This window comes from Somniosus microcephalus, chromosome 7 (assembly GCF_052327205.1).
Source record: "Somniosus microcephalus isolate GS21.2 chromosome 7, FLI_Smic_1.0, whole genome shotgun sequence".
Lineage (NCBI taxonomy): Eukaryota > Metazoa > Chordata > Chondrichthyes > Squaliformes > Somniosidae > Somniosus > Somniosus microcephalus.
The window spans coordinates 260,035,316-260,059,383 of record NC_140993.1 but is presented as its reverse complement, the minus strand read 5'-3'; the positions used below and the strand labels follow the sequence as shown (position 1 = coordinate 260,059,383).

The 24,068-nt window shown below is 43.7% G+C and overlaps 1 protein-coding gene and 1 pseudogene across 4 annotated transcripts in view; both read left to right on the top strand.

The window, feature by feature from the left end:
* The window catches only part of znf407 (zinc finger protein 407), a 659,746-nt gene that overhangs the window by 286,183 nt on the left and 349,495 nt on the right, over positions 1-24,068 (top strand). The gene's annotated exons all lie outside the window — the stretch shown is intronic.
* LOC147115259 (large ribosomal subunit protein eL37-like) lies at positions 12,505-14,926 on the top strand (annotated as a pseudogene).

Here is a 24,068-nt window from a genome sequence, read left to right as displayed (position 1 = left end):
TGAGGCCGTGAAAGGTGCTGTATAAATGCACGTCTTTCTTTTTTCTTTTATATATTTAACCTTGGCCAAAACTGTAAAAACACACGTTGGATGCGATTGCACGTCCAGTTCCTTCCTCATGATCCTGCTGCCTTCCTCCAGACCCCTGCTACTGCTAGTACTAATGAACTGGAGATGCCGGAGTTGGACTGGGGTGGACAAATGTAAGAAGTCACACAACACCAGGTTATAGTCCAACAGTTTTATTTGAAATCACAAGATTTCAGAGTGCTGCTCCTTCGTCAGGTGAAGTCACCTGACGAAGGAGCAGCACTCCGAAAGCTTGTGATTTCAAATAAAACTGTTGGACTATAACCTGGTGTTGTGTGACGTCTTACATTAGTACTAATGAAGCTATGCCTAAAATCACAAATGCCAGCAGCTTTGTTGGAATGTTTATTCTTGTGATAACAACATACCGAACAAACTACTGTACATGAAAAATGTATTTTCCTGAAATCATTAACCTGTTTAATCCCAATCGTTGGCTGTAGATTGCACTTTTGCCGCTTGTTGGAATAAAGAAAGACTTGCATTTCTATAGCGCCTTTCACAACCTCAGGACATCCCAAAGCACTTTACAGCCAATGAAGTACTTTTTGAAGTGTAGTCACTGTTGTAGGAAATGCGGCAGCCAATTTGCATACAGCAAGCTCCCACAAACAGCAATGTAATAATGACCAAATAATCTGTTTTAGTGATGTTGATTGAGGGATAAATATTGGCCCCAGGACACCGGGGAGAACTCCCCTGCTCTTCTTCGTAATAGTGCCATGGGAGCGTTTATGTCCACCTGAGAGAGCAGACAGAGCCTCGGTTTAACGTCTCGTGCGAAAGACGGCACCTCTGACAGTGTAGCACTCCCTCAGTACTGTGCCTGGAGTATCGGCCTAGATTATGTGCAGCCACGACCTTCTAACTCAGAGGCGAGAATGCTACCAACTGAACCACAGCAGAAACGTGTAAGATAATACTAAGAAAACTGGAAACAGTTGTAACAGCTGAGGTCAAGTCTGGAGATGTGCATGTATAACACAGTGCAAATACCGACTGCATTTCATGCATGTAGTGATTATATATTTGCCATGAAGGTTTCAGAAGTGGCCAGTGGGCTGTTTTGTTTGTTACACATTTGGCTGAATTTCAATATAAATGGTAGAAAATGTTCAAAGTTTTTGGCCTAAGCAAGGTGGGCATGTTTTCTTCTGTTCTAACACCAATAATTGTTTCTTCCGCTTGTTAGTGTCACTGATGGAAACTTCAGACTCGGTCTCTTCAAGTAATTCTTATTTATGCCACAGTTTACGAGCAGATGGAGGCAGTAAATGCTCAGTGAAATCTCCCTGTTTATGTTTCATTGATATGAGGGAGAAAAAAGAGTCGCGGCAGTAAAAAGTGTGGCTGTTACCAACCTGTTGTCTGCTTTTATCTTAATGTAAACATATAGTTAAAAAACAAATAGGGGAATATAGATGCACAGAGAGCGGTGAGAATATATATATTTTTTATTCATTCACGGGATGATGGTGTCGCTGGCAAGGCCAACATTTATTGCCCATCCCTAATTGCCCTTGAGAAGGTGGTGGTGAGCCGCCTTCTTGAACCGCTGCAGTCCGTGTGCTGAAGGTACTCCCACAGTGCTGTTAGGGAGGGAGTTCCAGCATTTTGACCCAGCGACGATGGAGGAACGGCTGATATATTTCCAAGTCAGGATGGTGTGTAACTTGGAGGTGGCGGTGTTCCCGTGCGCCTCCTGCCCGTGTCCTTTTAGGTGGTGGAGGTCATTGGTTTTGGAGAATGTGGAACCCAATGCCACATGGAGTTGAGGCGACTAGCATAGATGCACTTGAGGCGAAGCTGGATAAGCACACGAGCGAGAAAGGAATAGAAGGGTATGCTGATAGGGTGAGACGAAGTAGGGTGGGAGGAGGCTCGTGTGGAGCATGAACACCAGCATGGACCAGTTGGGCCGAATGGCCTGTTTCTGTGCTGTAAATTCTATGTAATATCTAAACTAGGTACAGGAAACTCTCGATTTACCGGCACCTAAATAACTGGAAATCTCGGTTAACCGGCAGAATTCAGGAGTAGGTTCAGGTAAGTTTTACTTCATATTGTACTTGCCTTCCTCGATCTGTTGCTGTGCAAGGGTGTGGCTGCAGCTGTTGCTAAGCTACAGAGACGCTTGGAACTTGTGGCCATTGTTCTGCACCTGTTGCTAAGCAACAGGGTTTGTTGCTTTATACGGAGCTCTCAGCTCTCCGTATCTTTTACTATAGCTCTCGGTTAGCCGGAATTTTTGATGAACTGGCACCATGTCGGTCCCGTCGGTGCCGGATAAAAAAGAGTTTCCTATATTTGCTAAGATTACGCATGTTAAAATATGCTGAAGGTTTAAAAAAAAAAAGTTTAATATAAAATGATCCATGTCCCAGACTGGTCTTGGAAAACATGCTTTAACTATAGCAGGGTATAAAACAGGGAAACAGATGTGCTGGTGGTAGTCTTGAATTTTGCCACCTCAAGTCTGGAATTGCCAAGTATGGCGACAGAAACGCGGCGTGAACATTGCACCTTCAGCTTTTTTGAAAACCTCCATAAAATGAGTTTCATGCAGTTAATTTGATGAAGTGTTAAATAGAAATCAGGTCAATTTTTTTTCCGCAATCGATAGAGAAAACTATTTTGTTTCTGATTTGCTTTTTTTTTTTTATATCTGTAAGGCTTTTTGTCAATAGTATTGAAGCAGAATTACTTCAGGATGTTTCCTCCAGCTGTCTTTTTCTTCTCCCTTTATTCTCCTCCTTGGGATGGCAGGACTGTCGTATGAGGAGAGATTGAGTCGACTAGGCCTGTATTCACTGGAGTTTAGAAGAATGAGAGGGGATCTCATTGAAACGTATAAAGTTCTGACAGGGCTAGACAGACTGGATGCAGGAAGGATGTTTCCCCTGGCTGGGGGTCGAGAACGAGGGGTCACAGTCTCAGGATAAGTGGTAGGACATTTAGGATTGAGATGAGGAGAAATTTCTTCACTCAGAGGGTGGTGAACCTGTGGAATTCTCTACCACAGAAGGCTATGGAGGCCAAGTCACTGAATATATTTAAGAAGGAGATAGATAGATTTCTAGACACAAAAGGCATCAAGGGGTATGGGGAGAGAGCGGGAATATGGTACAGGAAACTTTGGTTTATCCGGAGGTTAACTGTTCGGAATGCTCAAGCCACCGGCAAAAATCAGGAGCCGTTTCGTTAGTTTTTTTTTCTTTTTGTTGCTTTTTTTTCACTAGTCAGGTTCTGCAAGGTCTCGCTGAAGCTGTTGCTAAGCTACAGAGACGCTTGCAAGGTACGGCCGACTGTTTAGAAGCTGTTCAGGGTTTGTTGCCAGATACGGAGCTCAAAATCTCCGTATGTTTCAACATTAGCGCTGGTTTGTCCGGCAGTTTTGATGGGACGGCAACAGCTCGGTCCCGTCGGTGCCGGATAGCACAAAGTTTCCTGTATTGAGATGGAGGATCAGCCATGATCTCATTGAATAGCAGAGCAGGCTCGAAGGGCCGAATGGCCTACTCCTGCTCCTATTTTTCTATGTTTCCTATGTTCTTCTATTGCACACACCGTTCCCCCAGCACTGCATAACTATATTGTTGTGAAGTTGTGCGGAAAAGGCTGTTGCAATGATGAGTGGAGGTGTTAATCTATCTCTTTGTCCTGAAGCGTTTGATTAACTGGCTGAAAAATTGGCTGAATTTGGGCATGAACCCACTGACGGCAACAAACATCGTACCGAAACTGATTGCGAGAGGGCCACGTGAAATTGGTCCTACTACAACAACAACTTGCATTTATACAGCGTTTTTATCATCGTAAAACGTCCCAAGGCACTTCACAGGAGCGTTATCAAACAAAACTTTGACACCGAGCCACATGAGATATTAGGACAGGTGACCAAAAGGCTGGTCAAAGAGGTAGGTTTTAAGAAGCATCTTAAAGAAGCAGGAGAGAGAGGTAGAAAGGCGGAGAGGTTTAGGGAGGGAATTCCAGAGCTTAGGGCCAAAGCAGCTGAAGCCACGGCCGCAAATGGTGGAGCGATTGGATGAGTAAGAGGCCAGAATTGGAGAAGCGCAGCGATCTCAGAAGACGGGACCGACCTGCTGGAGATACTAGTCGTGCCCCAAGAGACGATGCACTTATCGTGAAGAGGAGGAAAGTCTTGGTGGGGGGGGGGGGGAAAGGAACGATGGCACCGGGCTCATGGTAATTTTGGGGGATGGCGGGGGGGAGAGAGGGAGATCAGGAGCAGGGGCCAGTGGTGGCTGGCAATGGCCGCAGTTTCAACATGGAACCAGGCGGAGCAGGAGTGGTTCCACATACAGGGAAGAAATATATTTTTTTAATTACCTATCTCTTTATGGCAGCCTCCAGCAGTCACTTTAAGACCCACTGGTTTGGCTGCTTTTGGCCCGAGAAATCTGACCACTGCATCCGGTCGTTAGCCCCTCCATTTGCACAGGCAACGGGCTCAACGCTAATTTCAGGCGCCCTAACCAATTTGGCATGCAGTGCCCTTACGGCGCAGACTGAGCGCACGCACACCATATTGGACCCTTCAGCACCCGTTTTTCTAAACAGACGCTGCACAATCCAATTTCTACCCCATTTTCACTCGTTTCCTATAAAGAAAAAACGCCTTTCACGACCTCAGAGCATCCCAAAGCCCTTTACAACCATACTTTTGAATGTTAGTCACTGTTGTAGTGTATTAACCGCGGCGGCCAATTTGTGCACAGCAAGGTCCCACAAACAGCAATGTGATACTGACCAGGTAATCTGTTTTTAGTGATATTGGTTGAGGTATAAAGTTTGGCCAGCACACTGGGGTGAACTCCCCTGCTCTTCGAAATAGTGCCGTGGGATCTTTTACGTCCACCCAAGAGGGCAAACGGAGCCTCTAACGCCTCATGCGAAAGTTGACACCTCCGACAGTGCAGCACTCCCACAGTACTGCAGCCTATATTTTTTGCCCAAGTCTCTGGAGTGGGACTTGAACCCATGACTTTCTGACCAAGAGTGCTACCCACTGAGTCAAAGCTGACATCAGATAATAAATTGCATTGTAGTATCGTCCTGCCAGTCTGCAATTCTTGTGCCCATTGAAATAGATGGGGAGCGAATCGCAGGCTGGCAAGTGCGCATGTGGAAAACTCCAACCCGAGTATCAATAGGCTATTCACGCATAGGAAGGTCACAGATGAACCAGCAGAAGAATTCAAACAAACCAATCTTCCTGATTTCCATTTAGCACCATAAACACTTGGGGCTAGAAATTGGGTACCTTAGTGCCTCCTGTTAGCAGCTCAGTTTTTCCCCAGACCCGTGCAAGCTGAGCCCAATTGCAACAACCTCAGTACTCCAGAGACTTGAGCACATAATCTAGGCTGACACATAATCTAGGCTGACACTCCCAGTGCAGTACTGAGGGAGTGCTTCACTGTTGGAGGTGTTGTCTTTTGGATGAGACGTTAAACCCGAGGTCCCATCTGCCCTCTCGGGTTGACATAAATGATCCCACGGCCACTATTCAAAGAAGCCTGACATCAGTAGTGGAGAAAATGCTAGAGCCCATTATAAAAGATGTAATAGCAGAGCACTTGGAAAACAGCGACAGGATCGGACAAAGTCAACATGGATTTACAAAAGGTAAATCGTGCTTGACTAATCTACTGGGATTTTTTGAGGATGTAACTGATAAAATAGATAAGGGAGAACCAGTGGATGTGGTGTATTTGGACTTTCAGAAGGCTTTCGATAAGGTCCCGCATAAGAGATTAGCGTGCAAAATTAAGGCACATGGGATTGGGGGCAAGGTATTGACTTGGGTAGAGAACTGGTTGGCGGATAGAAAGCAGAGAGTTGGAATAAACGGGTCATTTTCCGAGTGGCAGGCAGTGACTAGTGGGGTACATAAGAACATAAGAAGTAGGAGCAGGAGTAGGCCATACGGCCCCTTGGGCCTGCTCCGCCATTCAATAGGATCATGGCTGATCCGAATCTAGACTCACGTCCACTTCCCTGCCCTCTCCCCGTAACCCCTTATTCCCTTATCTGCTAGGAAACTGTCTATCTCCGTTTTAAATTTATTTAATGTTGCAGCTTCCACAGCTCTCTGGGGTAGCAAATTCCATAGATTTACTACCTCTGAGTGAAGAAGTTTTTCCTCATCTCAGTTTTGAAAGGGCAGCCCCTTATTCTAAGATTATGCCCCCTAGTTCTAGTCTCACCCATCAGTGGAAACATCCTCCCCGCATCCACCCGATCAAGCCCCCTCACAATCTTATATGTTTCGATAAGATCGCCTCTCATTCTTCTGAACTCCAATGAGTAGAGGCCCAACCTACTCAACCTTTCCTCATACGTCAACCCCCTCATCTCCGGAATCAACCGAGTGAACCTTCTCTGAACCGCCTCGAGAGCAAGTATATCTTTTCTTAAATATGGAAACCAAAACTGCACGCAGTATTCCAGGTGTGGCCTCACCAATACCCTGTATAACTGCAGCAAGACTTCCCTGTTTTTATACTCCATCCCCCTTGCAATAAAAGCCAAGATTCCATTGGCCTTCCTGATCACCTGCTGCACCTGCATACTAACTTTTTGTGTTTCATGCACCAGGACCCCCAGATCCCTTTGTACTGTAGCACTTTGCAGTTTCTCTCCATTTAGATAATAACTTGCTCTTTGTTTTTTTCTGCCAAAGTGCATAACCTCACACTTTCCAACATTATATTGCATCTGCCAAATCTTTGCCCACTCACTTAGCCTGTCTATGTCCTTTTGCAGGTTTTTTATGTCCTCCTCACTCATTGCTTTCCCTCCCATCTTTGTATCGTCAGCAAACTTGGATATGTTGCACTCGGTCCCTTCCTCCAAATCGTTAATATAGATTGTAAAGAGTTGGAGTCCCAGCAATGACCCCTGCGGAACACCACTAGTTACTGATTGCCAGCCCGAGAATGAACCATTTATCCCAACTCTTTGTTTTCTGTTAGATAGCCAATCTTCCACCCATGCCAGTATATTACCCCCAATCCTGTGATTTCTTATCTTGATCAGTAATCTTTTGTGTGGAACCTTGTCAAATGCCTTTTGGAAGTCCAAATACACTACATCCACTGGTTTCCCTTTATCCACCCTGTATGTTACATCCTCAAAGAATTCGAGCAAATTTGTCAAACATGACTTCCCCTTCATAAAACCATGCTGACTCTGTCCGATTAAATTATGCTTATCCAAATGTCCTGTTACTGTTTCCTTAATAATGGACTCCAACATTTTGCCAACCACAGATGTTAGGCTAACTGGTCTATAGTTTCCAGCTTTTTGTCTACTTCCCTTCTTAAATAAGGGTGTTACATTAGCAGTTTTCCAATCTGTCGGGACCTTTCCTGAGTCCAGGGAGTTCTGGAAAATAATCACCAATGCATCCACAATCCCTACCGCCACTTCTCTCAAGACCCTAGGATGTAGGCCATCAGGTCCGGGGGATTTATCCGCCTTAAGTCCCATTATTTTACTGAGTAACATCTCCTTAGTGATTTTAATCGTCTTTAGCTCCTCTCCCCCCATTGCCCCCTGTTTGTCCAGTGTTGGGATATTTTTAGTGTCTTCTACTGTAAAGACTGATACAAAATATTTGTTCAACGTCTTTGCCATCTCCATGTTCCCCACCACTAGTTTCCCGGTCCCATCCTCTAAGGGACCAACGTTCACTTTAGCCACCCTTTTTCTTTTTATATAGCTGTAGAAACTCTTGCTATCTGTTTTTATATTTTTTGCTAGTTTACTTTCATAATCTATCTTCCCTTTCTTATTTAATCTTTTAGTTATTGTTTGCTGGCTTTTAAATGCTTCCCAATTTTCTATCCTCCCACTAGATTTGGCTACTTTATATGCCCTTGTTTTCAGTCGGATACTATCCTTTATTACTTTACTAAGCCACGGACGGCTGTCTTTTCTTTTACTCCCCTTTTTCCTCAGTGGAATATATTTATCTCGGCTGCAAATAATTCTATCTATCCCCCTAACGATACTATCCCCTACCACTACAACATTTCTTTTATCTCCCCCCAGTTGAATGGCCCCCCGCTCCACGGTGCTGTGGCCGGGTTGCTCATCCTCCCCGCAGTCCCCGTTCCCATCCTCACAGGGAGTAAGAGCCTCAAACTTGTTGGACAAGAGCAAGGGCTGCGGCTCCTCCAACACTACCTCCTGGATCCCCGTACCTGCCTCACCACAAGGATCGGTCCTAGGACCCTAGCTGTTCACAATATACATTAATGATCTGGACGAGGGAATTGGATGTAATATCTCCAAATTTGCAGACGACACAAAGCTGGGTGGGAGGGTATGCTGTGAGGAGGATGTCGTGAAACTCCAGTACGATTTGGACAGGTTGGGTGATTGGGCAGAAACATGGCAAATGCACTATAATGTGGATAAATGTGAGGTTATCCACTTTGGTGGCAAAAACAGGAAGGCAGGTTATTATTTGAATGGCAATAGATTCGGAGAAGGGGAAGTGCAAAGAGACCTGGGTGTTCTTGTGCACCAGTCGCTGAAGGTAAGCATGCAGGTGCAGCAGGCGGTTAAGAAGGAAAATGGTATGTTGGCCTTCGTAGCAAGAGGGTTTGTAGCAAGGATGTCTTGCTGCAGTTGTACAGGGCCTTGGTGAGACCACATCTTGAGTATTGTGTGCAGTTTTGGTCGCCTTATCTGAGGAAGGACGTTCTTGCCATGGAAGGAGTGCAGCGAAGATTCACCAGGCTGATACCTGGGATGGCAGGAATGACGTATGAGGAGAGATTGTGTCGATTGGGCTTATACTCACTGGAGTTTAGAAGATTGAGAGGGGATCTCATCGAAACCTATAAAATTCTGTCAGGCCTGGACAGACTAGATGCAGGAAGGATGTTTCCGATGGCCGGGGAGTCCAGAACCAGGGGTCATAGTCTAAGGATAAGGGGTAAGCCATTTAGGACTGAGATGAGGAGGAATTTCTTCACCCAGGGAGTGGTGAACCTGTGGAATTCTCTGCCACACAGGACAGTTGAGGCCAATTCATTAAATATATTCAAGAAGGAGTTGGATATATTTCTTGAGGCTAAAGGGATCAAGGGATATGGGGAGAAAGCAGGGACAGGGTACTGAATTTGGATGATCAGCCATGATCTCATTAAATGGCGTAGCGGGCTCGAGGGGCCGAATGGCCTGCTCCTGCTCCTATCTTCTATGTTTCTACTTATTGTTCGCTGTGTCTAAAATCTTAATTAAAAAAAATTAAATTACAGCTTTAAATAACAGAAATCAGCACTGCAACTTTACAGGAAAAAGTACATTTCATAAGTTAAAATTTGACTTTTGTTTAATTTTAATTGTAAAATCTATTGACTACCACTACAAAAGGAATATTTATAAATTGAATCACTTATCAGGCAGCCTCACAACAGAATTACATATTACATGGAAATTACAGCACAGTAACAAGCCAATCGGCCCAACTGGACTTTGCTGGTGTTTATGCTCCAGAAGCGTCCCCTCCCACCCTACTTCATCTCACCCTACCAGCATCATGTACTTATCTAGCTTCCCCTTAAATGCATCTGTGCTATTATTCATCTCCACTACTCCAAGTGGCAGTGAGTTCCACGTTCTCACCACTCTGGGTAATGAAGTTTCTCCTGAATTCCTTATTGGATTTATCAGTGACTCTCTCACCCAAGTTTTGGATTCCCCCACAAGTAGAAACATTTTCTCTATGCCTACCCTATCAAACAAATTGTACAGATTTATTGGGCTGGATTTTCCTAAGCCCCTGGAGTCGGGTTGGAGGCGTGCGGGCGATAAAAATCGGAGATCCGGGGGTCCCGACCCCATCCCGCCTCCAACCCGCCTCCATGTCAATTTCATAGGAGTCGGGTTCCCGACAAGTGCTGGAACCCGACTCCCAGAGACGGGAAGGGATTAAAGGCAATTAAACTGCCTGTTAACAGGTAGTTTTTTGCCTATTCGCGATTTTTATTGCTGGTTTGTGGGCTTCCTGACAGCTCCAAACCACGAAAAGTTTTCGAGGCGGGACGTGGGTCTGAGGTCTTGGAGTGGTTGAGATGCCCAGTGTTCAGGTGAGTGAGGGGTGCAGGAGTGCAAAGGTAAGTGTTTTGCAAGTGTTTAAATAAGTTTAACTTACTTTTACTTACCTTTACAGGAGTCCTGCATTCCGGTGTCGGGAGTCGGCTGCAAGAACCACAGAAGCTCCGATTTAAAAAAAAAAAAATCAGCTTCTTTGTTTCTACAGCAAAATGATTTTAAAGTTATCCTGAGAAAGGACTGAGGCTGAATTAGCAGTTTTTCAGTGCTTGACAGCTTCAAACAGCTGTTAAACACTGATATTTCATGTGCCAAAAGCTTTTGACAGATGAAATGTCAATCTCTGACGTCACCTGTTGCCGGGTGGCCCTTAATTGGCCTGCTGAGCCCACAGGGCGGGCTCAACAAGGTCAATCAGAGGAAAATCCAGTGGGTTGGCCACATCTCCATGGAGGCGGGACAACAAGCCCGAATGTGGGTTTCCCACCTCCAACCCGCCCCCGTAGCAAAATCCAGCCCATTGTGTCTAAAACTTTGCTACAAACAAAACCAAATCTAAAAATTCAAAAATTGGTGTCCACCCACATGCTGGTCTGCGAAAGCATGTTGCTTCTTCCTCTGCCTACTTTCTACATTCTTCCAATTCCACTTGCAGTGCAACAGATTCCTTTATATTTTGGCTCAAATGCCAACATTTTAAAATGTTCAGACCAGCGTTAATTTGATTAGCAGTAGGGGCCGCTTCTGGGGAAAAAGAAACTGGGGTTATGAAAATGAGCATGACTGCTTCCGTGAGAAACCAGTGTGTAGGAACAAGTTTTTGGTTTCTTTGTCCTCTTTAACCCTCATGTCCCTCTACTTGCTTCGTATTTGCACATGTCCTTCAGCCAGGACAACAGGACTGGCTGAGCTGCAGTCTTGTCCCTGGCCCCTTCGTATGCGGCTTCATATATCTTTGTCAGAAATTGTAATTTTGCGAGATGGGACTAGTTCACCCTTGTGTTTACTCTTCCCTGAGATTGAATGCTGTGCGTGTGCAGTCCTTCATCTACGTTGGCCTAGCCAAGAGCTGCCAAAGCTTGCCTAATGAGGGTAGGTGACGGAAAAAGGCAGCTTGAAACTGGAACTCCAACCCTAACGCCTTGTTCAAGGGTCTCCACTGCCTCTGTTCTTTTTGCAATATTTGTCTTTGTTTGGACTCCACAGTATATATGTATAATATAGAATTATGTTTCTATTCAAATTGAGATTTCTTTCTGTCTTTCCATTTGCAGTTAGGTTATTTAAAGACAGAGTGCTCGGTGAAGTGATTATGAAATGGTAAAATTACCGAAGATTTCCTAGTGCTTGCATTTTATTATCCATAAAAATAAAATAATTGAGGTTGTGTTTTTAAAAAATCTGCTTTATTCTTTCTAAAGAAAATGTAACAAATTATCCTCATGTTTTAGAAATTATCAACTCCATTTTTATCATGGGGTGGTGTTGTATTTTTAAGTGTTGCTGAATTTGTCTAAAAGTTACTTTATTTTAACACAATTGAAACCAAGTTGTCCAGCGGAAGAATGTTTTCTTTAGAAGTCATAAATCCTTAGTAGGAACCTGTAACGCCGTGGATTCCTGTTGCTGTTTGTTTTATTTTAGCAACCAATAGAATGACAAAGAATGTACGTGATATTAATAATGGAGTTCAGTCCAGTACAATCTAGTTTCCCAGTAAGAAAAGTTCAAGGTGACTATTTTTCTAGTAGTATATTTCTAAAAAGTAATTTGGTCACTGATCTGCTCTGACTGCCTGTGCAGTTTTAGGGAGGATTTGCTCATATTGCCCACTTATAAAGAAGTGAAAAGCTTGCATCTGAATGGTGTGAGGAGAACGCGATAAAAGTATGCCTGAAAACTTAGTACGCCTTCAGCTGTCTAGGCCCTAAGCTCTGGAATTCCCTCCCTAAACCCCTCTACACCTCTCTCCTCCTTTAAGACGCTTCTTAAAACCAATCTTTTGGGCTGCGGGATTGGAGCCAATTGCTAATCGAGTGTTTCAAATTTCTACTGATACCACAAGATTCCATCTTGTGAAGAAAGTCCGTGATCCCATTAACCTGAATGTATCTCAAGTTACTGGGGGCAGTTTTCACCTTCACCGACAGGTGGGCAATCTGGTGGAGCAGATTGGCCACTCACTGTGGAACCCATGCTGACTTCATTCCATTCACGTCAATGGGGTGAGTATCGGGTGGGTTCTACACCAGGCGGATGATCTGCTCGGCCAGATCACCGCCCAAACGCTGAAGGTGAAAACAAGCTTTTGGTCATCTGTCCTCGTATCTTTTTACGTGGCTCGGTGTCAAATTTTGTTTGACGACGCGCCTGTGAAGCACCTTGTGACGTTTTTGCTATGTTAAAGGCGCTATATAAATGCAAGCTGTTGTCGGTAATAATAGATAAAGTGACATTCCACAGGAAAAAGGGGAGGTGAAAATGACGACGGGAACAGCGTCATTTGGTCAGAGGCAGAACAAGACCCGCACTGTTTGCCGGCGGTGTGGGGGCTAAAGCGTTTCACCTGCAGAAATCGATCTGCGGTAAATGTGCCTACCCTGCCAAGAGAAAGAGGAAGTATAACTGGAGTGCTGAGGCCAAAAGGAGAAACATAACTGGTACAGGTCGCATGACACACCTGGAGGTGGTGTATCGCAGATTCAGCAATGGATTCCGCGAAGGGACCACCTCGAAGCCCAGACACGCTGCAGTGACTTCCTCCAGCATTGCATAAACTGTCGGTGTACCTACACAATAAATAAAGCTATGGTTTGGAAAGTTTTAAAACAAAAAGAAATGAGTAGCGGTGAGAAATGAAACTAAATGGAAACAACTGAAATAACAGACCTTGTGTGTGATGTGTTACTTCATATCATCTATAAAGAGTTATTCTTTATTAAGAAACTACCTTAGGGGGCAGGACAGTTGGACTGGGCATTCTTAAATTAGAGAGGATTAAAAAAAAAAATCTGCCAGGGTTCTTGGTTCTAATCGTTACCCTTGCTGGAAAATGCATTTGTGTGGATAGGACCAGGCTCCGTTGTGATTTCCCAGTGCCTGGCAACCTGCCAATGCTCCAGGGTCACTGGGCCTCATTTGAAGAACAGCCACTTTGGTGAAGTACTGGAGGGTGGCCACTCGCGTGGGACCATTCCCTAGTATTGCTTTCAGAAAAGGACAGAGAATTGGGAGGAACGGTACTTTTTAAACTCAGACACAACAACAGATATCAAATAGCCTCTGCTTACAAAATAGCTGGTACAGAAAAAAATATTTTGTCATAATGAGGACTGATCATCCGTTTAAAAAAAATACACACAATTCCTTCAAAAGTAAAAACAAAACGCAGATAAAATATACAAAAATGATGGGGATGCCCACATTTCTGACTCCTTGATCCCTGACTAGTGAGGAATCACTTTGTCTGCAATGTTCTGCATGTAAATGAGTTTATCTGAAGAAGTGCGATAAAGAACTGTTTCTTAAATAAGGTATAATTATTGTTAATTTAAGGGCATTTTTATTCAGAGGCCGTTTTTAATCGTTTTTAGCTTTCCATTACTTTTGGTGTAGAGTAATCTTGTCTCCATTTCTACATACTAGTGAAACCCTGTCATAATGTGGAAAGAGTACACGAGCAGAATTAGAGCTTGTGTTTCAGTGCAGCTTCGAGCACTGCACTCGCACCATGAAGTTTAATTTAAACTGAGAGTTGTTTAATGTTGTTTTAGATGATGTATACGCTTTTTTAACTAAGGCTGGATGGAGTTACTTGTGCCATAGATGGTATTATTTACATTAATACACTGTTAATAGCAAGGGACACATTTTGATAGGTTAATGATCTTTTAAAAGCAAAAATCCCACTCTCAATATTTAAAATAAAATTACGCTAAATATCAAAGCAAACATTTTTCCTTCATTTATTGCATAGCTGTTAGGAGTAGCTGCACCAGTTTGCACAGTGTAGTTTGTATAGGTTGGTCCTAAAAGGCACTTGAATATCAACATATCTATTAATCATATTACTGCTTGGTAGTGTGAAAGAGAATCACTTCGAATGGCACACAGTGCGGGCGGAGTGCACACATGTTATTTTTCCAACTTAAGTCATGAAGAAAAAGAAAAAAAAAACAGCACAACGTAGTCAAACTGTTTCCAGATGTGAACCTAATTTTCAGTAATAATCTATAAATTGTTCACTTGATGCGGGTTAAACGTGCTGACGTGTTTTCCTGGGAACGGGAAGGAATGAAAGTATTTAATATTTTTTTTCTCCCTTTTCCTGTTTTAAAAAAAAAAAATTCTCCTGTGCCATGCTTTTCCGAAACAAGAGAGGAGATACTCGATGTCTAATCATTTTCTGCCAGTGCTGTACTATTTCTGTGACTCCTCACTAGGAAGTGATCAAGAACATCCTATGGTAACTTGCCTCATGACTGTTTATTTGCCTTTTTTCCCCCCGCTTTCCCTGTGGAAGTGTCTGCATTCCACAGGGAATCCCAGAAACAAACTTAGCTGCCAGCTTTTTTACTTTGATGAATATGATTAAGTTGCAGGCCAAAGGTTGACTTATTTTTTTAAATTTCACAGCAAAATTCGATTAACAGATATGTTGATATTGAAGTGCCGTTTAGTCTATACAAACTACACAACGCAAACTAACAGTGATGGAATAAGTGAAGGAAAAATGCATAGATATTTAGCATAATTTTATTTTAAATATTAAGAGTGTGATTTTTGTTTCTGAAGAACGTTAACCTATCAAAATGTGTCCCTCATCAGAATAAGCTTTTAACAAAGCACATAATGTAAATAATATCATCTACTGCACAAGTAACTCCATCCGCCTTCGTTAAAAAGGCATCTACATCAGCTAAAACAATTTAATCGCCTCTCAGTTTAAATTAAACTTCATACATTGGATTTGCAACTTAGCTTTTAGCTGTTACAACATGCATATTAGTTTGAGTTGTGGATATGTGTGGTTGAGGAAAATAGCCAGTTTGGATCATATCCACAGCACAAGTAAGACCGCCTATTTCCACCTCCGTAACATTGCCCGTCTCCGCCCTTGCCTTAGCTCATCCGCTGCTGAAACCCTCATCCATGCTTTTGTTACCTTTGTTACCTCTAGACTTGACTATTCCAACGCACTCCTGGTTGGCCTCCCACATTCCACCCTACGTAAACTTGAGGTGATCCAAAACTCAGCTGCCCGTGTCCTAACTCGCACCAAGTCCCGTTCACCCATCACCCCCTGTGCTCGCTGACCTACATTGGCTCCCAGTTAAGCAACGCCTCAATTTCAAAATTCTCATCCTTGTTTTCAAATCACTCCATGGCCTCGCCCCTCCTCTCTCTGTAATCTCCTTCAGCCCCCACAACCCCCCCGAGATAGCTGCGCTCCTCTAATTCTGCCCTCTTGAGCATCCCTGATTATAATCGCTCAATCTCTGGTGGCTGTGCCTTCTGTTGCCTAGGCCCTAAGCTCTGGAATTCCCTGCCTAAACCTCTCCACCTCTCCACCTCTCTTTCCTCCTTTAAGATGTTCCTTAAAACCTACCTCTTTGACCAAGCTTTTGGTCACCTGCCCTAATTTCTCCTTATGTGGCTCAGTGTCAAATTTTTTGTCTTATAATACACCCGTGCAGCACCTTGGGATGTTTTACTATGTTAAAGGTGCTGTACAAATACAAGTTGTTGTTGTTATTGAAAGCGAAACTATATTGTTCATCAAACCCACACAAAAAATTGCAGCAGAAGTTTTTCAGTGCATCAGTCCTTTTTTATTTCGGTCCCATATTGCCACCAGTGAATCGGGCAAGGCTGTGCGTTTGCCATTTGCAACCCGTGCCCTCTGACTCACGGAAACAGCGCAGTACTTCAATTCTGTTTTTATGAAGAATATTTGAGTCTATAAAACCACAAACAGAAATAACGTCTTAAATGCAATCATTGTCAAGCCTGAACAATGTAATTTATCAAGAGAGCATTTCAGACTATATAATAAGTTTCATATATTAATACAATTTTTCATCATATGTCAGACCCTGATTTATGAATAGCTTGTGATCTAAGGTAATCATTGAATTATAATTCAGTAATAAGAAATGAAGAACAAGAGGCTGAAGCCGCTACCCTGCATTAGCTTACATACCACAGAGCCAAATTACTAAACAACCATGGGCTAAATTATACAGTATTTCTTTTCTAATTCGAAGGAAGACACTAGTTAATTGGATAAAAGCTAAAGCCCTCATATTTTTTAATGATTTAAGAAATTTGGTGTTGCACTTATTGTACATCTAGCTTGCCACCTCTTTTTCTGTCTTTATTTGTCCCCTCCCTCCTCTGCAACCAAGTGAATTAAAAAAAATCTTTCTTCACGCTAGCAAGATTAGTTTAAGATGAAGTAGTGCTATTTAATATTTAACTAAAAAGTTCCTGGTTTTTTTTTGGTAAATGTACAGTTTAAAGGTGGATAATGCCAATAGGACAAGGGCCCTCTACCAGAGTAAAAATATCTATCGACACAAGCCATGCCATGTGTTCAAAACAGAAAGGTTCCTCGAGTAACTGTCGGACAGTCCCTATTCATTTTAATTGTAAAAGTTCTTAAGCTAAAGTAATGTTGTATGGAGGCAGTCACTATTTTTTTGTCTTATCTTGTTCAAAAAAAAAAGTTTTAATTAAATAGACGTCAGTCCTTGGATCAAGATATTCTGCTCATTCTAGTGCTGATTTTTCTAGGTACCTTTAAGCTCCTTCCCCCACCGCTAAACTTAATCTTGTATAACCGATACTGTTTGCTTCGTTCTTTGACACGTTTTGTGATTGTAATCACGTTGAGGCATTGGGAGCCTACTGACCCCCTTCTGCCCCTGAAGAGTAGCTGGCTCTTGTTGATGAGAAGTTGCAGGGTGAACAAATATGGCGCTGAACAAATGGCTATGTTGGAGGAAATTTGATAATCTTAGCAGGATCTTTTCCACCTTACCGCCCCCACCTCCCTAACATAGCTCCTCCACAACTTGCATTTATATAGCGCCTTTAACGTAGTAAGACATCCCAAGGAGTTTCGCAGGAGCACTAACAAACAAAATTTGACACCGAGCCACATAAAGTGATCAAAAGTTTGGTCAGAGGTAGGTTTTAAGGGGCGTCTTAAAAGAGGAGGGAGAGGCGGAGAGGTTTAGGGAGGGAATTCTAGAGCTTGGAATCTAGGCAACTGAAGGTACGCACGGCAATGGTGGAACAATTAAAATCGGGGATGCGCAAGAGGCCAGAATTGGAGGAGCGCAGAGATCTCGGAGAGGTGCGTCGGGCTGCAGAAGTGGGGGAGGGCAGGCAAAAATATTCAAGTCCATAATGTTTAAAAAAAAAACCTGCATAACTCAGTTGCTGGTGAAGGGCTCGTGATTTATGGTTCTATCATGCTTGTGAAAGAACTTCAGTATTCATACGTTTTCAGTGAGATGTCCTCTGTATATTACATTTTAGTGCATTCAGAGACCACAGTGAATCTGCGAAATGTTTTTAGCTCCGCATTGTGTACATTCTCTCGTCTATTTTATAATAAAAGATAGAAGTTGAAAGTCATGAACAATCATTTCTGTATATTGATCAATGAAGATTTGGGGAGCTACAAAAGACTGCCAGTATTCAAAGGGATATAGTATTAAAATAATATTATTAAAGTGCTGTTTAAGAACCTAGTGAAAATGCCTCTGTGGAACATCTGACATTGCTGAAAGGTTTAACAAATAACGTTACTGTAGAAATGTTAAGAGTCCCTGAAATTTAGAATTTGCACCCAATTATGACAGCATTAAGGGCTTGTTTCAAGAACCTTATTTTTTTGCAAATTCATTAAGTCATAAATCTGAGGTAGATAAAACGCCTACAAGATGATTTTACATGTTAGCTTAGAACACCAGATAAGTAATTCTGTGTTTGTTTGAACTGTGGTGCCTGTTATAAAAATTAGGGTAACTGTTTCATGGTCACACTATGTGCTTCTGACACCAAATACCCATACTAATTCATTTTATAGCATCTTAGATGGCAACTGATGTTTGAAGGGGTTGCCGTGCAATTTATTGGTGGCCTATATCAATATGAGATATCAATATCCAATTATAGTACACCACCCATAGTTGCTTTGAGTAAATAAAACCCTGTCAGTTAAAATAAATGAAAGCAACAATGTGAATATTTCAGAAACAAGTGTCACAGCAGACCTAAAGCAACATATTTCATCTTGATTGTTCCAGCATACAGATTTGAGGTTGAAATCATAGAGAAGAATACAGGAGTTAATCATTGAATTTTTTTATTATTATTAATTGTAATAGAAAGGCTTACACAAGTTGTAAAATAGATTGCATTCCATTTAGCAGATGTAGTTCCTTTTTAAAACAAAAAAGAAATACATACAGCACATTTGAGCACCCATGCCCCTTCAACATAAATTAACTTGTAGCATAGAGGTTAGTGCACTCATTTCATGCCACGTTGATTGCAGGTTCGAGTCTAGATGCTGATTAACCAATTTGTATCTCTAATGAGCTTTGTCAGTTTTCACCTAGGCTGATGTCTGATATGACCAACCTTGAGGTGATATTCCAGGCATTGGTAATTTTGATGCGAGCCGGCTGACATCCAGAAAACATGCAATATCTCAGTTGGGTGGTTGGGGAATGGGGTCTCCATTTTTCCAGAACCGATTTAAAATGGTTTCTGGCTGGAAGCTCGATAGCAGATTGCCATTGGGTGGATGGCCCAATTAATTGTAGTCATGCTGCATTTTTTTTTCCTAATTATTAATACACATGGAGGGGCAAATTACATTTAGAGCAGAAGAAATTGGGTGACATAAACCAAAGAAAGCAAGTGTCACAAGAGGATAGCAATGTTGGGCGTTCCCGTGTGGGTCATTGCTCTCCTTGACAGCACCCCTCTCAAAGGCAAAGCTACTTTTAACTCAGTAAAATTCTCTTCTTGTGTTATGAAGAGTGTAGTTTTCCCATCAGCATGTCCGGATTTCCACCCATTTACTGTCTTGAAGACATCCAGAGGTTTGCATGGCTTACATGCACAAACTGATTGCTGCGTTTCCGGCATGACACTTGACTACACTTCAGAAGTACTTCATTGGTTGTAAAGCGCTTTGGGACGTCCTGAGGTGGTGAATGACGCGATATAAATGCAAGTTGTTCTTCTTCTGCATCTCACTGGGTGGGCTACAATAGTGCTGAACAAATCCAAAACACACTTGGGCGACGATTGAGTGGCATGCAAGAAAATTAGTTGAAAGCCGAATGTGCAACACACAGATAATCACCCTTCCCCTTTAATTGCTTTCCAAAAACTAGAACTCTGTGTGGACCAATAGAAAAGCCTGTTAAGTAACCACTCACTGGCCAAATGGATGCAGATTGAATTTCTGCCACTTGAGCTCGACTGCTTTTGTCGAGAATTGGATTAGTCCGATCTTTAGCGGACCATCTGGATGAAAACAACTCCAGTACGGTCAGATGTTACCATAAGGAGGAGTCTTTATTCTGATTCCACAACATACAGCCTGGCCTTCAGGGAGTAGTGCTCCTAGAGGATGGTTTCAACTGAGTGAGACAGTGAAGGAAGAGGCCTGGCGGGATATTCTGCAGCATCTGCATCCCATGAAGAGATACAAAGAGGAAAAGAAAATTGCCAGGGCAGTCTTAATAATAAGAAAGGTTTAAATGGAAACCAGCTTTCGGATTGCCAGACCAAAGGAAGACGGTTAATATGACATTGTTATGGCCTCAGTAATAAAATCACAATTTACAACTAGTACCCTGTATTAGTCTGCTGATGTTCACACTGAGCTGTGCTAATTTACAGTCGCTGCACTACAGTATCAATCTGACGACCCAGCTCAAAAGCTGCTGGGATTGCTGAGTGAGGCCCAGATTCTGCACCGTCAGAGCGATGACCAGGCATTGATGTACGTTCCGTGGTAAGCTCATGAATATCATCGAAAAATGCAGCTTGAGCCCGGCGAAGGGAGCGAGAGGAAGCATGCCGTACAGACCATCACAAGCACCGTTGCTCAAAACGGGATTAAAAACTGTTGTCGCTTTCTTTGAAAGGCTCAAAAATGCTTCACTCAACTTGCAGTCTCCGCCATGGCTGCACAGGAGAAGAAGTGACGGCTAAGAAAAAAGGACCGAAAACCTAACGTGCAGACACGAAACTGAGTTGGTGAAGAATTGGTGGCAGCAGTGCTGCCACTGACTCCCAGTTTGATGGCTGCAGAAATGGACATGCTGTGGCATGAGGTGGGCACAAGGAGGGTTAACTGGTTTGGATCTCCAAGGTACTTACCCAAGGCATTGTCTAAGTCTTACCGGAGGCAGTGGCTAGGCGAAAAACAGCCTGCAATACGTACAGGAAACTCTTTTTTATCCAGCACTGACGGGACCGACGTGGTGCCGGTTTATCAAAAAGTCCGAATTACAGAGAGTTATAGTTAAAAGGTACAAGAGCTCCGTATACAGCAACAAATCCAGGCTTCCCTGTTGCTTAGCAACAGCTGCAAGAATCCCGGCCACAGACCAAGCGTCCCTGTTGCTTAGCAACAAGTGCAGAAACCCCCGATTACACAGCCAAGAATCAAGAAACGGACACTAATTTGAAGAAAAACTTAACTGAACCTATTCCTGAATTTTGCCGGTTAACCGAGATTTCCAGTTGTTTGGGTGCCGGTAAATCGAGAGTTTCCTGTATACGATATGTTAAACAGGAAGGAGATGACAACATATTTTAAGCAACCTGGCAAGGTGAGAATACCCAACAGTACAATGTAGGTCTGCTCCTGAGGCCTTGTTGTTCTTCAGTTGTCAGATGGCCTTTTCAACCTCATGCCGGGCTGGGGTTGTGCTGAGATGGTGGCGGGTAGCATGCTGTGGGATGGAGTTGAGGACACTCGTGTCGAAGACAGAGTCGTGGCCATGTACAGCAGGCACCTCAAAGCACTGGAGAGGTACCACCAACGCTGCCTCCGCAAGATCCTGCAAATCCATTGGCAGGATAGGCGCACCAACGTCAGTGTTCTTGCTCAGGCCAACATCCTCAGCATCGAAGCTCTGACCATGCTCAATCAGCTCCGATGGATGGGTCACATTGTCCGCATGCCCGATACGAGACTCCCAAAACAAGCGCTCTACTCGGAGCTCCGGCATGGCAAGAGAGCCCCAGGTGGACAGAGGAAACGCTTCAAGGACACCCTCAAAGCCTCCTTGAAAAAGTGTAACATCCCCACCGACACCTGGGAATCCCTGGCCCAAGACCGCACAAAGTGGAGGAGAAGCATCCGGGAAGGCGCCGAACACCTCGAGTCTCTTTGCCGGGAGCAAGCGGAAGCCAAGCGCAGGCAGCGCAAGGAGCGCACGTCAACCCAAGCACCCCACCCACCCGCCCCTTCAACCACCGTCTGCCCCACCTGTGACAGAGACTGTAGGTCCCGCATTGGACTAATCAGTCACATGCAAGCTCATTTTTAATGTGGAAGCAAGTCATCCTCGGTTCCGAGGGACTGCCTAAGAAGAATGTAGGTCAATGATCCAAAGTTTCCATGCGGCAAAGCATTACCTGTCAACCAGTTCCACGTTATTTGATCACCCATGCTAAGCCTTCATCTTATAACCGTGTTTCTGCAACTCATGCATACACATACCTCAGCAAGGCATACAGTCAAAATGCAAAATTGGCCCGCTCTCCCAATTCAGCCTTCTCTCTGCACCTGTTCTTGCACCTCAAAGGACTCCTGACTTTTCTCTTGTATCTTTAGCTATGTTATGTTTAACAGTCCACATCACGGAAGACCTCTCCTGGTCCCTCAATACCTCCTCTCTGGTGAAGAAGGCCCAGCAGCGCCTATATTTCCTAAGGAGGCTGAAGGGATGTAACCTGTCACCCCTGATACTCTCTAACTTTTACCGCTGCACAATAGAGAGCATCCTGACGAACTGTATCACAGTATGGTATGGCAGCTGTAGCTACTGTGACCGGAAAGCCCTGCAGCGGGTAGTCAAAACTGCCCAACGCATTACCGGCACCCGGCTACCGACCATAGAGCACATATACCAGAAATGCTGTTTACGGAGGTCACGGACCATCATGAAAGACCTTACCCACCCCAGCCACAGTCTGTTCACCCTCCTGCCATCTGGGAGATGCTACAGATGCATTCGCACCCGTACGACCAGATTTAGGAACAGCTTCTTTCCCAGGGCTGTCATCCTACTGAACTCCACAAATAAACTCTAAAGTCTGCACATCTGCCAATGCACTTTATTATGGTTATATTTATGTTAATGTATTACAAGCCAAATGTATGTTGAATGTTTAAATGTCTTAATCTAAATGTACACTCTCGGGAGCCGCAAGCCTACATTTCGTTGTACTGCACTTGTGCACTAACAATGACAAAGTTGATTATGATTATGATCTTGGTTGTTCAGTTGTTTTGTACTTTTATCCCATTCTTTTTCAGGTCACCCCTATACCGTATATTTTTTTCTGTCCAGCTTGCTCATAGCCCACTGCTAGTACTCCACTTAGCTAGCCAATAGTCATGTGGCGCATAACAAGATCTTTTACTTTAACCTTTGTTTCGTGGTGCTTCCTACTGAAAATTCCATTTGGAAGCTCCATCTTGGCCTACTCCTGCTTTTTCTGCCTTTCTCACCAAGCCCCAATCATTCTTTCCCTAAGCATGATGTTGCTTTCTTTCTGAATGTGTATTGGTTTCTGTGAAGTCATGTTGTCTTTGGGTGCAATCTCATATACCTTTACTAGTCCTGAGTACATTATCTCGGCTGACACGTCAGTACAGTACTGAGGGATCGCTGCGCCATCTTTCCGATGAGACTTTAATCCGAGGCCCAGTCTGCCTTCTCAGCCGAATGAAAAAGATCCCCAGGCACTATTTCAAAGATGAGCAGCGGAGTTCTCCCTGTTGTCCTGGCCAATATTTGCCCCTCAACCAACATCACTAAAAAAAACCAGATGATCTGTTTGCTGTTTGTGGAACCTTGCTGTGCACAAATTGACTGCCATGTTACAACAGTGACTACATTTTAAAAAATACTTCATTGGCTGTTGAGCACTTTGGGATGTCCTGAGGTCGTTAGCGGCACTATATAAATGCAAGTCTTTCTTTCTAGCCACCAAAATAACTTCCTGTCCCTACGTGAAGCCTCTACACAGTTAAGAATACGGCTGTAGGGAAAGACAAAGGCCGCGATTTATACGAACCTCGACGTGGCGGGCGACGTCAGTGGCGGGTCTCGACCCCGCTGCTGTCTCCATCCTGGCCTCTTGAAATGAATTTCCCAAGACGGGGCTTGTTAAACGCGCCCAGCGCGATTGCCGGCCAATTAGATGAAGCGGGTCTGGTGATGTCATTTGATGACACGTCATCAGCCGGTTTCCTTAAAGGGACCATGGCCAAATTTCTTTTTGCCATTTGTGCTGTCAGTGTTCTACAGTATTGAGGTGCTGCAAACACTGATGAGCACTGCACAAAGGTGCACGGCTGCACCCAGGCTCTCTCATGACTCCATATGCTTATGAAGGGAGGTCCGCTTCCCTTCCCATGGGAGGAAGAGACCTTCCCAGGAGATCAACACAGCCTGGTTGCACATTGCACAGGAGGACACAAGCAGGGATGTCATCAGGAGGACCAGGCTGCAGTGGCGCAAATGTTTCAATGATCTCTGTAGATCACAAAACATTAATACAAAGCCACCCTCAACCTCATCCTGCTGTGCCTCTCATCACATCCCCACCAGTCG